Raw genomic sequence first — 12238 nt, 5'->3', positions numbered from 1 at the left:
ATACATGCAGAAACTTTGGCAGAGTTCTTCGTTCCTCAAGGAGAGTGTCATTGGCACTTGGGAGGGGTGGGGGGACAATATTTGGTTGTGCCCAGATCCCATACTGGCAGAGAATTTAGCATCCCTGGTTCCAAGATACTAAAGGCCAGCTGTACCTCCCTATTCATTATGACAGCCAGAAAGGGCCCCTGTGTGGTTCCAAATGTCCCTTGGAGGGTTAACCCCCCACCTTACTGAGAATCACTGGCTGATGGGCAGATGCTCTTGCTAAAAATAGTTAATCAACAAGTATCAATTTATTTTTGTAGCGATTGGTTCATGATAAACAAACCAAACGATTTCATGATATTTATTTTTCTGTTTGCTAAGTTAGCAAGAATAAGTACCACTTATGTAACAGTTTTACATATTTGATTAGCTAACACATAAAGCACTTAATATCGTGCTCAGCAAACTCTGAGCACTCAGACAGCTACAATTTTCCTTACTAGTACCATTATTAGTTATACTTGACTATTAAATATTCGTTAAAAGGAAGACCAAAAGTAGCAATATTGTATACCATTTTGAACTTAAATTTCCCCTGAGAAGGATTATTTTTATCTTTTCCAATTCCTACATTACCACTCTCATCTCCCCAAGGCTCAATTTCCTTACCTATAAGGTAGGGATGCTAGTAATGACACTGTGGGGTGATTAGGAAGCTTAGCTGAGTTATGTGTGTGAAGGATCAATGAAATCAATGAATGATAGCATCTAAACATACTTCCTCGTAGGTTATCTTAAAAGGTATACAGGAAAAAAGGTGGAGATAGGGGAAAAAAAAAAAACAATCAAAAAAACTCTGCTTCAAACATTTTTATGTAATGAGGGTCCAACCAACGATACACATTAATATACATTAATGTACATTAATGTGTATCCCAGTCACCTGGGAAACTTGTTACAGTGCAGATTGTGACTCAGTAGTTCTGGTGGAGGGCACCTAAGATTCCCCATTTCTAACAAGCTTCTAGGAAGAGGTTTTAGAGTCCAACAGAGCAGGATTTGCACTTGATTCAATCAATAATTATGTGACAAGTTATATTTGAAACTGTTTCCATATGAGTAAAATGGTGATAATAATACACGTCTTACATAATCAGTATGATAATTATATAATACAGCATATGTAAAGCAATTAGCATATTGTAGGCACTCAGTATAAGTTCTGCTTTCCCACCCAGAAGAAAACTACTAGAGTTTTAAAAAGATTTATCAAAATAACAAAATTCCATTTCATTTTGGTTGGAAAAGTTACTCATGAGGTTAGAAAAATACCTACTTTTTCTTCACATTTTTATTATCATTATCTTACTCTTTGATTTAGTAATGATCAGACGCACTTTTGAAAAGCAACAATATTGAGGGACAGAATGTATTTTACAAAGAAAAATGATCACTTTTAATTTGGTCTAAAATAGTTACCTCAAAATGAAATAGGTAAAGAATGACTGATTATTAAATTGCCGATTTCTTTTCAAAAAGTAGCCCTTCGATTCTGTATGTTAATTCACAGTGTTATCAGCTCACAACAATAAATTTGCTTGGCCAAATGGTTTTCATTTGAGTCAGGCCAGTATTCCCAGAAAAATCGTCCGTAGGTCCAGCCTCTGCACACCAGGATTCCTGTGGTTGAAGGTTAAAGCACCCCAGTGCCAATCCTAGTGCACATTTCCTAAAATTCTTCAGCAAGTTAATGAGGGCTTAAGAGGTCATCACATTTGTTCCAGAAATCTGAGAGTTCTACACGCACAGCAGAAAGAAGTATGTGCACATTAAAGCAGGCCAAATGGGACTAACCAGAAACATGGACCAGGAGAAATAACATCTTCCTGATGTTAGGGAAGGTCAGCTCAGCCATCCCCGTCACTTACTTTGCCAGAAGAGTGAATAAGGAAGTATCTAAAACTTCGGCTCGGGGTGTTGTTTGGTTTGGCTTGGTTTCCTAAAATTGTTCCTTTGTAAACAGATCTGATTAAAGCCCAAGAGGAAGTTGAGAGGGTCATGATTTTTGCATTTGCTGCCCCTCCTATCACATTTCAGAAGAGGAAGTTTAGTCAGGAGGAAATGAATTCCTGCCTGGTGCGGTGTCCCACAGCTGTAATCCCGACACTTTGGGAGGTCAAGGCAGGAGGATGCCTTGAGCCCAGGAGTTCAAGAACAGCCTGGGCAACATAGCAAGACCTCATCACTAAAAAATAAATAAATAAAATATAAAATAAATAAGAACCTCATCACTTGCCCAGGGAGCTTGAAAGAAAGTGATTCCACAGTGGCCGCATTACTGTTACAACCAGGGTGAGAGAGGCCTTGGTCTCACCTGGACTGGTGGACAACATTTGTAAAATGGAGAGACGAGAGGAAGAAATAAAAAGTCATCCAGACGTACATGGTGATCTGACTGCTGGAATGAAATTAAGTAAGGGTTAAAATCTACTGAAAGAGCTGGATCGGGCCAGGTGCAGTAGCTCACGCCCGTAATCCCAGCACTTTGGGAGGCCGAAAAGGTCAGATCACTTGAGGTCAGGAGTTCGAGACCAACCTAGCCAACGTGGTGAAGCCCTGTCTCTACTAAAAATAACAATACAAAAAAAATTAGCCCAGAGTGGTGGCAGGTGCCTGTAATCCCAGTTACCCGGGAGGCTGAGGCAGGAGAATCGCTTAAATCCAGGAGGCAGCAGAGGTTGCAGTGAGCTGAGATCACGCCCCTGCACTCCAGTCTGGGTGACAGAGCGAGACTCTGTCTCAAAAAAAAAAAAAAAAAAAAAAAAAAAAAAAAAAAAAAGACATGGATGATTCACAAAGGCAAATCTAAGGAGGAATTAATTCAAAGGGCTAAGTGGCTGGAGAGAGCTGTCAAAGAGCATGTCAAAGAAGTTCAGAGTTCATACAGATTTCCCACTTTGAGTATTCAAATATAAATTGACAAGAAAACATTCACTGGGAAATTTGACGGGGATCACATGACCCGAGGGAACTAATGTTACCAGGCAGTTTTCTGCTGAGGAGTCTCATTAGAAGCCATCCTAGGATAGATTGATAGGAAATTCCATGACAGGGAAAAAAATGCAAAAAAAAAAAATTTAGAAAAAATGCCCAAAATACAAACTACTACTTCTTGCAAGTTGAAACGTAGCAAGAAACAGCATTCCCTGTGTTTTGTGAGCTCTGTGCTTATAGTCAGGTTTCGATTTTTCAAAAGAAATCTGAGAGTTAGAACCACAGCAATTTATCACAGCAAACAAGGTGTGAAATGAGGCTGCAGATATAGGTTGGAGGCAGGTCCTGCCCATGTAAAGAATTTCAGTTTTACTCTACATACGACTGGAAGATTTTTAAATGTTAGGACTGCTTGGTTATTTTCTTTTTTTTTTTTCTTTTTTTTTTTTTTGAGATGGAGTTTTGCTCTTGTTGCCCAGACTGGAGTACAGTGACTGGTACATATTAGGCTTTCATAAAATATTTCGCGAATGAACGAAAGGGAGTAACGTAGCTGCAGGACAGGTTTTTTTTCGGGGGGCGGGGGTGGTGGTTGTTGTTGTTGTTGTTGTTTGAGACAGATTCTCCACCTGTCACCAGGCTGGAGTGCAGTGGAGCGATCTCAGCTCACTGCAACTTCCAACTCCCCGGTTCAAGCAATTCTCCTGCCTCAGTCTCCCAAGTAACTGGGATTACAGGCACATACCACTATGCCTGACTAATTTTTGTATTTTTAGTAGAGAGGGGTTTCACCACGTTGGCCAGGATGGTCTCGATCTCCCGACCTTGTGATCCGTCCACCTCGGCCTCCCAAAGTGCTGGGATTACAGGCATGAGCCACCGCGCCCGGCCAGGCTACCTTTATACTAGAAAATAATGAAGCAGCCCAGGCACGGTGGCTCACGCCTGTAATCCCAGCACTTTGGGAGGCGGAGGCGGGTGGATCACCTGAGGTCGGGAATTTGAGACCAGTCTGACCAACATGGAGAAATCTCGTCTCTACTAAAAATACAAAATTAGCCAGGAGTGGTGGCTCATGTCTGTAGTCCCAGCTACTGGGGAGGCTGAGGCAGGAGAATCGCTTGAACCAGGGAGTCAGAGGTGGCAGTGAGCCGAGATCGTGCCATTGCACTCCAGCCTGGGCAACGAGAGTAAAACTCCATCTAAAACAAAAACAAAAACAAAAACCTGTCTTGCAGCTACATTACTCCCTTTCAGCATTCACTAAATATTTTGTGAAAGCCTAATATGTACCAGTCACTGTTCTAGGCTGTGAAAATAAACTGCTGGACAAGACACACAGGGCCACATCCACTGCTACCCTGGATGGTGTCTTCAGACAATGTTTTTAAAGACAGCCCTTCTGGTCGGAAAGTGGAGGCAGACTAGATTTGAGCCCATGCACCCACCTCAGCTAGGTGTCCTTGCACAGGGCACGACCTGTACAAATATTTATATGTGCCTGAACAAATGACTTCAAGGGACATATGTTTCGATAGGAGCAGATAGACTACAACCAAGCAAAACGCAAGATAACTATAAAGGCTGATGTGATCAGGAAAAACTACAGGAGAAAGAATTTCATAGGTAGGATGGTCAATAAAGTTTCTCTAAGGAGATGGCAATTCAGCTGAGACAAGAAGTACAAGAAGAAGGCCGGGCGCGGTGGCTCAAGCCTGTAATCCCAGCACTTTGGGAGGCCGAAACGGGCGGATCACGAGGTCAGGAGATCGAGACCATCCTGGCTAACATGGTGAAACCCTGTCTCTACTAAAAATACAAAAAAATTGCCGGGTGCGGTGGCTCACGCCTGTAATCCCAGCACTTTGGGAGGCCGAGGCGGGCGGATCACAAGGTCAGGAGATCGAGACCACGGTGAAACCCCGTCTCTACTAAAAATACAAAAAATTAGCCGGGCGCGGTTGTGGGCGCCTGTAGTCCCAGCTACTCGGGAGGCTGAGGCAGGAGAATGGCGTGAACCCGGGAGGCGGAGCTTGCAGTGAGCTGAGATCTGGCCACTGCACTCCAGCCTGGGCGACACTCCGTCTCAAAAAAAAAAAAAAAAAAAAAAAATTAGCCAGGCATGGTGGCGGGCGCCTGTAGTCCCAGCTACTCGGGAGGCTGAGGCAGGAGAATGGCATGAACCCGGGAGGCGGAGCTTGCAGTGAGCTGAGATCCGGCCACTGCACTCCAGCCTGGGCGACAGAGCTAGACTCCATATCAAAAAAAAAAAAAAAAAAAAGTACAAGAAGAAGTCAGCTGTAAAATAAGCAATGAAAAGTATATTCTGGTAAATGAGAAGAGCCCGTGCAATGGCCTTGGAGCAGGAATGAGTCTGACATCTTTGAGGAACAGAAAGGAGGATGGTGTGGCTGGAGAGCCCTGACCAAGTAGAAGAGCAATATGGGATGAAGCTGGAAGTGAGTAAAATTCCCGTGTTATGTGGGTGTTGATAAATTGCAGGGCCTATGGGACGTGAATTTAGAGATGTCCAGTGGGCATGGGTGTGGAATGGCAGTGCACACAGTGACTTCACATGCATCAGCATAAAAATGTCATTGAATCCCTGGGTGAGAATAATACTCCCTAGGGAAATAAGGACTGTGGACAGCACCTTCAGGAAGGTAAAACTTCAAGAGCCATGATAGAGGAGAGTCAGTATAATATCAGAGAGTAAGAGCTCAACCTCTGAACACCAGTGTCTCTGGGTTTGAATCTGTTCCTTTTTGTAGAACATGGACAAACTATTTAACTTCTCTGAGTCATGGGCTCATCATGTAAAATGGAAATTTAAAGTACCGATGTCATGAAGTCATTCAGAGGATTACACTGTAAAATGTATGCAAACTATTACAGTGCCTGGCACTTAGGAGGGGCTCAGTAAATGGCAAACAAGAACTCACACAAACACACAAATACACACTCCCATTTTCAAAAAAAAAAAAAAAACAGAAAAAGGGACTTTTAAAGAGGAAGAATGAGAGTCTGGAGAATAGTGTCACTGAAGCTAATTGAAGAGAGAGTCAAAAGATGAAGATTCACTAAATACTTCATCATTCACTAAATATTTTGTGAAAGCTTTATATGTACCAGTCACTGTTCTAGGCTGTGAAAATAAACTGCTGGACAAGACACACAGGGCCACATCCACTGCTACCCTGGATGGTGTCTTCAGACAATGTTTTTAAAGACAGGTGGCCCACACCTGTAAGCCCAGCACTTTGGGAGGCCAAGGCAGGAGAATTGCTTGAGCCCAGGAGGTTGAGACTATGAACCCTGAACTCCTGGACTCAAGAGATCCTCCTAATTCAGCTTCCCGAGGATGTGGGACTACAGGCATGCACTGCCACACCTGGCTAATTTTTTTTTTTTTTTTTTTTTTTTTGGTAAATGTGGGATCTCCCTATCTTGCCCAGTTCATCTCAAACTGCTGGGTTCAATGGATCCTCCTGCCTCAGTCTCCCAAAGTGCTGGGATTACAGGCATGAGCCACCACACCTAGCTGATAGTTTTTAATCCACAAGTTTCTCATAAAGAAAATGAAATGACCATAAATGTAAAGGAACTGAGCTCTTGCAAGGAGTTTTTGAAGCTAGCTCTTTGGAGGGTACATTTTTAGTCTGAAACTTTTCTGGAAAAAAAAAAAGTAGGAGTTAAACAAAGGGAGTGGGTATTTGTAGTCCAAAGCCAGAGGCATTGTTATCTCTTTCCTTGAGGGTTCAAGGACTAACACAATGACAGAAAAACTCCCTCCCAGTTCCGCTCTATTATCATTTTATGTCATTTGTTTTGTGACAGAGCCTTTGTTGCAGACACCCTCTATGCCCATGGATAGGAAATTAATAATCCAAGGCCATTTTCAGAATTTTTTGTTCCAGTAACCCTTCTGAATCATACACCTGGCTCTCCAATATTACCAATCAGCCATTTTTAAAATTATTTAGAGATAAAAGAGGCTGTCGTGGCTCATTGTAGAGTGACCCTGACTTCATCTCCATTCAACAAGTGCTGGGATGTAAACAGCACACACATCAGATCAGTTTTATCACTATTCTGGGAAACACATGAGATAGGCCTGAATATGAAAATGAAGTCATTTTCAAGGTCACTATTTCAATAAAGGAAAATCTAATTGAAGTCAGCTGATTGTAAGTAAGTTTTGACTAATTGTATCAGCCTTCTCTCTCCAACAGGCTGCATATGCCATAAATTATTCACGTATGTGGATGAGTTATTCTGATTTTCATGATGAGATTCTGGCTACTATGCCATGTTCAGCTCATCCTGAATTTATTGTAACAAAAGAGCTCTCTTACCCTGGATAGGGCACCCTGTCCCCTGGAGAGACTGTTCTCTGATGTAAATAGAAGCTCATCTGGCAAGCTGCCTAGGCTCCCACGTCCCGCTGAGCCCGCTAACAGCACTGCCAGTTTTGACCACAAGGTGGCGCCCGCAGAGCTCCACAGACGCTGCACAGCTGTGAACTCCACTCCAGCCCTCAGGGAAGGCAGCTCAGAAAGAGCTAGGGCAGCCCGCCCATTTCCCAAAACGAGCACTGAGAACCCAAGAAGGTGAGGACCTAGCCCAAACTACACTGCTAGTTTGGAGGAGACAGAACCATGCCTCCTGATATGGTTTGGCTGTGTCCTCACCCAAATCTCATCTTGAATTGTAGCTCCCAGAATTCCCAGGTGTTGCGGGAGGGACCCGGTGGGAGACAATTGAATCATGGGGGTCTGTTTCCCCCGTACTGTTCTCCTGGTAGTGAGTAAGTCTCACGAGATCTGACGGTTTTATAAGAAGGTTCCCCTGCCTCTTGGCTCTCTCTGGTCTGCCCGCCGCGTAAGACGTGTCTCATCAGCTACGTGGAACTGTAAGTCCATTAAACCTCTTTTTCTTTATGAATTACCCAGTTTCGGGTATGTCTTTATCAGCAGCGTGAAAACGGACTAATACACCTCCTCACTGTAAAACCCGAGTTCATCCGGCCAAACCAAAGTGGTTTTCAAACCAGAAACAAAAAAACAAGCAACACCACTTTTTTTAGTGAAATTTTGTTGATAAAATATACTTTTTTCACTGCCCCCATCCACCCCACCCAGGTCCCCACGTCTTAACAAATGAAAATGGAGTCGCCCTGATTGAAAGAATCATTCCTGAGGCATCGCTGAAGAATCACCAGGTTCCTCAGAAGAGTTTGAAAATGGGCCGGGCGCGGTGGCTCACGCCTGTAATCCCAGCACTTTGGGAGGCCCAAGGCGGGTGGATTGCTTGAGGCCAGGAGTTTGAGACCAGCCTGGCCAACATGGTGAAACCCCATCTCTACTAAAAATACAAAAATTAGCCAGGTGCCTGTGATACCAGCTACTGGGGAGACTAAGGCAGGAGAATTACTTGAACTTGGGAGGTGGAGGTTGCAGTGAGCCAAGGTCCCACCACTGCACTCCAGCCTGGGCAACAGAGGGAGACTCTGTCTCAAAAAAAAAAGAAGAAAATGATTGATGGAGTGGAATAAACTCTGAGCCAGGAGCCCTCAAACGTGCTTGTCGTATTGACGTTCTCTCTCTGGTCATAATTCTCTTCCCTGTTGCATTTCCACCACCTCCACAGCCTCTAAATCTCCCATGGACTCTGCCAGGGTTCAGACACCTGATGTCCCCCTGACCTCTGAGTTTACGAACCCCGACCTGGACCACAGTTGAACCATGTGGCCACAGTCATAGGATCACTTGAAATTCTCCAGCCCCTGGCCCTTCTGCCCCACCTCCCTGGCTAATGCCTTGCCTTGGCTTCTTCCTGTTGCTGAGTTCTGCTAAGAAAATAAAATAGTCACTAGTTGGTTATGTTACAAAATTAATGGTTTCCAGCTTTAGCTGGGCCGCTGACACTATGAACACCGCTTTGCAGCTCTAGTGGGTTCCTTTTTCCATGCCTCACAGAGATGACCTGGCCATCCAACCCACTCCTTGCCTCTATCACTGTTAACACAAAACTGAGTGCTCACTGCATGCCAGATATTGTTCCAAAAACATCATAGGGACTAACTCCTTTAACCTTTGCAACAGTCCTACAGGGCAGAAAAAAAATCCCCACTTTACAGATGAGAATCAGAAGAACAGAGATCAAAGGACTGAGAATGTGAGCCTAGGTCATCTGGCTGTAAAACCTATGTTCTTGGTCACCAGTGCCATGGGGCTCTGGTGACTGTGCCCGAAGTGCCATTTAGAAAATAGCTCTTTTGGCCGGGCCCAGTGGCTCATGCCTGTAATCCCAGCATTTTGGGAGGCTGAGGCAGGTGAATAACCTGAGGTCAGGAGTTTGAGACCAGCGCAGCCAATATGGTGAAACCCCATCTCCACTAAAAATACAAAAATTAGCTGGGCACAGTGATACCCACCTGTAATCCCAGCTACTTGCAAGGCTAAGCCAGGAGAATCACTTGAACCCGGGAGGCGGAGGTTGCAGAGTGGAGACCACACCATTGCACTCCAACCTGGGCAACAAGAGCAAAACTTTGTCTCAAAAAAAAAAAAGGCCGGGCGCGGTGGCTCACGCCTGTAATCCCCGCACTTCAGGAGGCCGAGGCAGGCAGATTATGAGGTCAGGAGATCGAGACCATCCTGGCTAACACAGTGAAACCCCATCTCTACTAAAGAATACAAAAAATTAGCCGGGCGTAGTGGCGAGCACCTATAGTCCCAGCTACTTGGGAGGCTGAGGCAGGAGAATGGCGTGAACCCGGGAGGCGGAGGTTGCAGTGAGCTGAGATTGCGCCACTGCACTCCAGCCTGGGCAACAGAGCAAGACTCCATCTCAAAAAAAAAAAAAAAGAAAGAAAAAGAAAATAGAAGTTCTCAGACATCAAGTCCCTCTATTTCCATTCCTTCTACCTAATTGTTTAACCGTATCTCCATCCATCCTTTAAACCTTCCCATTCTACCCGTAATTTTGCTTCCAATTTCTCCAGAGTTCAGAGGACTTGCTCACCAATGATTCGTCCCTCATTCTTCTACTGCTGTATTGAGGGTTCTGATAAAACCTTGTTTGCCAGACCAAGTGGCTGTCTCTGGTCCTCGTCCTTCCAAACCTCAGAGGTGCTTTGTCACTGCTATTTTCCTCCGTCTCAGCCTCTCCTCCTGCAGCCCACAAGATGCTATTCCCCTCCCATCTTCTACTTCTACAACAGGCATTCTCACTTGCTGTTTCTGGTGCAGATGTTTGGCGCCTTCCTCAGACCACGTAGGTCAGAATTGCTAGCTGCATAGCCCGGGCATTCGCGGGTTTTCAAAGCTCCAAAAGTGTTTTTTTGTTGTTGTTGTTGTTGTTTGAGACAGAGTCTTGCTTTGTCACCCAGGCTGGAGTGCAGTGCCACAATCTTGGCTCACTGCAACCTCCGCTTCAAGTGATTCTCCTGCCTCAGCCTCTCGAGTAGCTGGGATTACAGGCGTGCGCCATGATGCCTGGCTAATTTTTGTATTTTTAGTGGAGACAGGTTTCACCATGTTGGCCAGGCTGATCTCAAACTCCTGAGCTCAAGTGATCTGCCCACCTCAGCCTCCCAAAGTGCTATGATTACAGGCATAAGCCACTGTGCCCAACCTCAGATCAATGGTTCTTAAACCTGATTGAGCAGCAAAATCACTTGTGGAGGCCGGGTGTGGTGGCTCATGCCTGTAATCCCAGCACTTTGGGAGGCCAAGGCAGGCAGATCGCTTGAGCTCAGGAGTTCAAGGCCAATTTGGGCAACATGACGCAACTCCATCTCTGCAAAAATTAGCCGGTGTGGTGGCGTGTGCCTGTAGTCTCAGCTACTCAGAAAGCTGAGGTGGAAGGATCACTTGAGCTGGGAGGCAGAGGTTGCAGTGAGCCAAGATTGCACCACTGGACTTCATCATGGGCAACAGAACCAGACCTTGACTCAGGAAAAAAAAAAAAAAAAAAGAACCACTGATCTGAATAAGCCAGACACTGACAATAAATTCTGTATGATTCCACTCATATGAGGTACTAGAATAGTCAAATTCACAGAAACAGAAGTAGAATAATAGTTGCCAGTGTAAACTAAAAATAAAATTCTAAGCCCCTCAACTGACTAAATGAACCTGCTCTTAGCCAAGGGAACCCCAGAGAAACCTTTTTTTCTTTTTTTCGAGATGAAGTTTCACTCTTGTTGCCCAGGCTGGAGTACAATGGCGTGATCTCAGCTTACTGCAAATTCCACCTTCCAGGTTCAAGCGATTCTCCTGCCTTAGCCTCCAGAGTAGCTGGGATTACAGGCATGTGCCACCACACCTGGCTAATTTTGTGTTTTTAGTAAAGACGAGGTTTCACCTGTTGGCCAGGGTGATCTCAAACTCCCAACCTCAGGTGATCCACCCACCTCGGCCTCCCAAAGTGGTGGGATTACAGGCGGGAGCCACCATGCCCGGTGAGAAACCTAAAAAACTGAGTTCCTAGCCATGACAGAATGGGAGGGCAGGCACACCTCATTATATCCCTTCCCTTTTGCAGTTTAGGCACAAAATCTGACCAGCATTGATGTTAAAATGGAGCTCATAATCCTGACACAATGGACTTTTTGTGGCAATAAGATAGCACATTATAAACAGGACCTAAGGCCATGCCAGGCAAGGAGTAAATCATGTACTCCCTAGAATTAAAGAATAAACTACATTCTCATTGCCATCAGGGTTTTCTTTTTCTCTAGCAACTAAACAAGCACTGGCCTTGAGATGAGCAATGCTGAAGCAGTTGCAGCTCAGCCACCATCAGACACTTAGACTGACTCCCCGTTCCACCAGCCATCACTGCAGCTTTAACTGGACCAGAGACTGAGTTCTGTAACTTTCTCCTGGTAAGAGGCCACCAACTGTGGACTGGTTCTGGCCAGTTTACAGAAGCTGTGCACTTGAGAGGCTCCATGTCCCTGCTTCACCTTTTGATGTATAGGCCCTAATTGTAATATATTTAAATGTTAAGTCTCTGCTCCAAAGTGAACATGGGTCACATGTAACATGCACGTCTGCTTATCACACATGCTTCAGGACCCCCTTCATGAACATTCATAGCTCCTCCTGTAACCTGTTGAATATGTATGTTTGGCCAACCCCCTCAGCATAATTCCTGTCTCCCTTGAAGAGCCGGTCTTTCAGCCTCTCCTGGAGGCTACACTTCCCAACCTGTCAGAACGGCCACCTTGCAGGCTGTAATCCTTTAT

The sequence above is a fragment of the Macaca nemestrina genome, chromosome 19, assembly GCF_043159975.1.
Source record: "Macaca nemestrina isolate mMacNem1 chromosome 19, mMacNem.hap1, whole genome shotgun sequence".
NCBI lineage: Eukaryota > Metazoa > Chordata > Mammalia > Primates > Cercopithecidae > Macaca > Macaca nemestrina.
Note: the sequence above shows the minus strand (reverse complement) of the source record.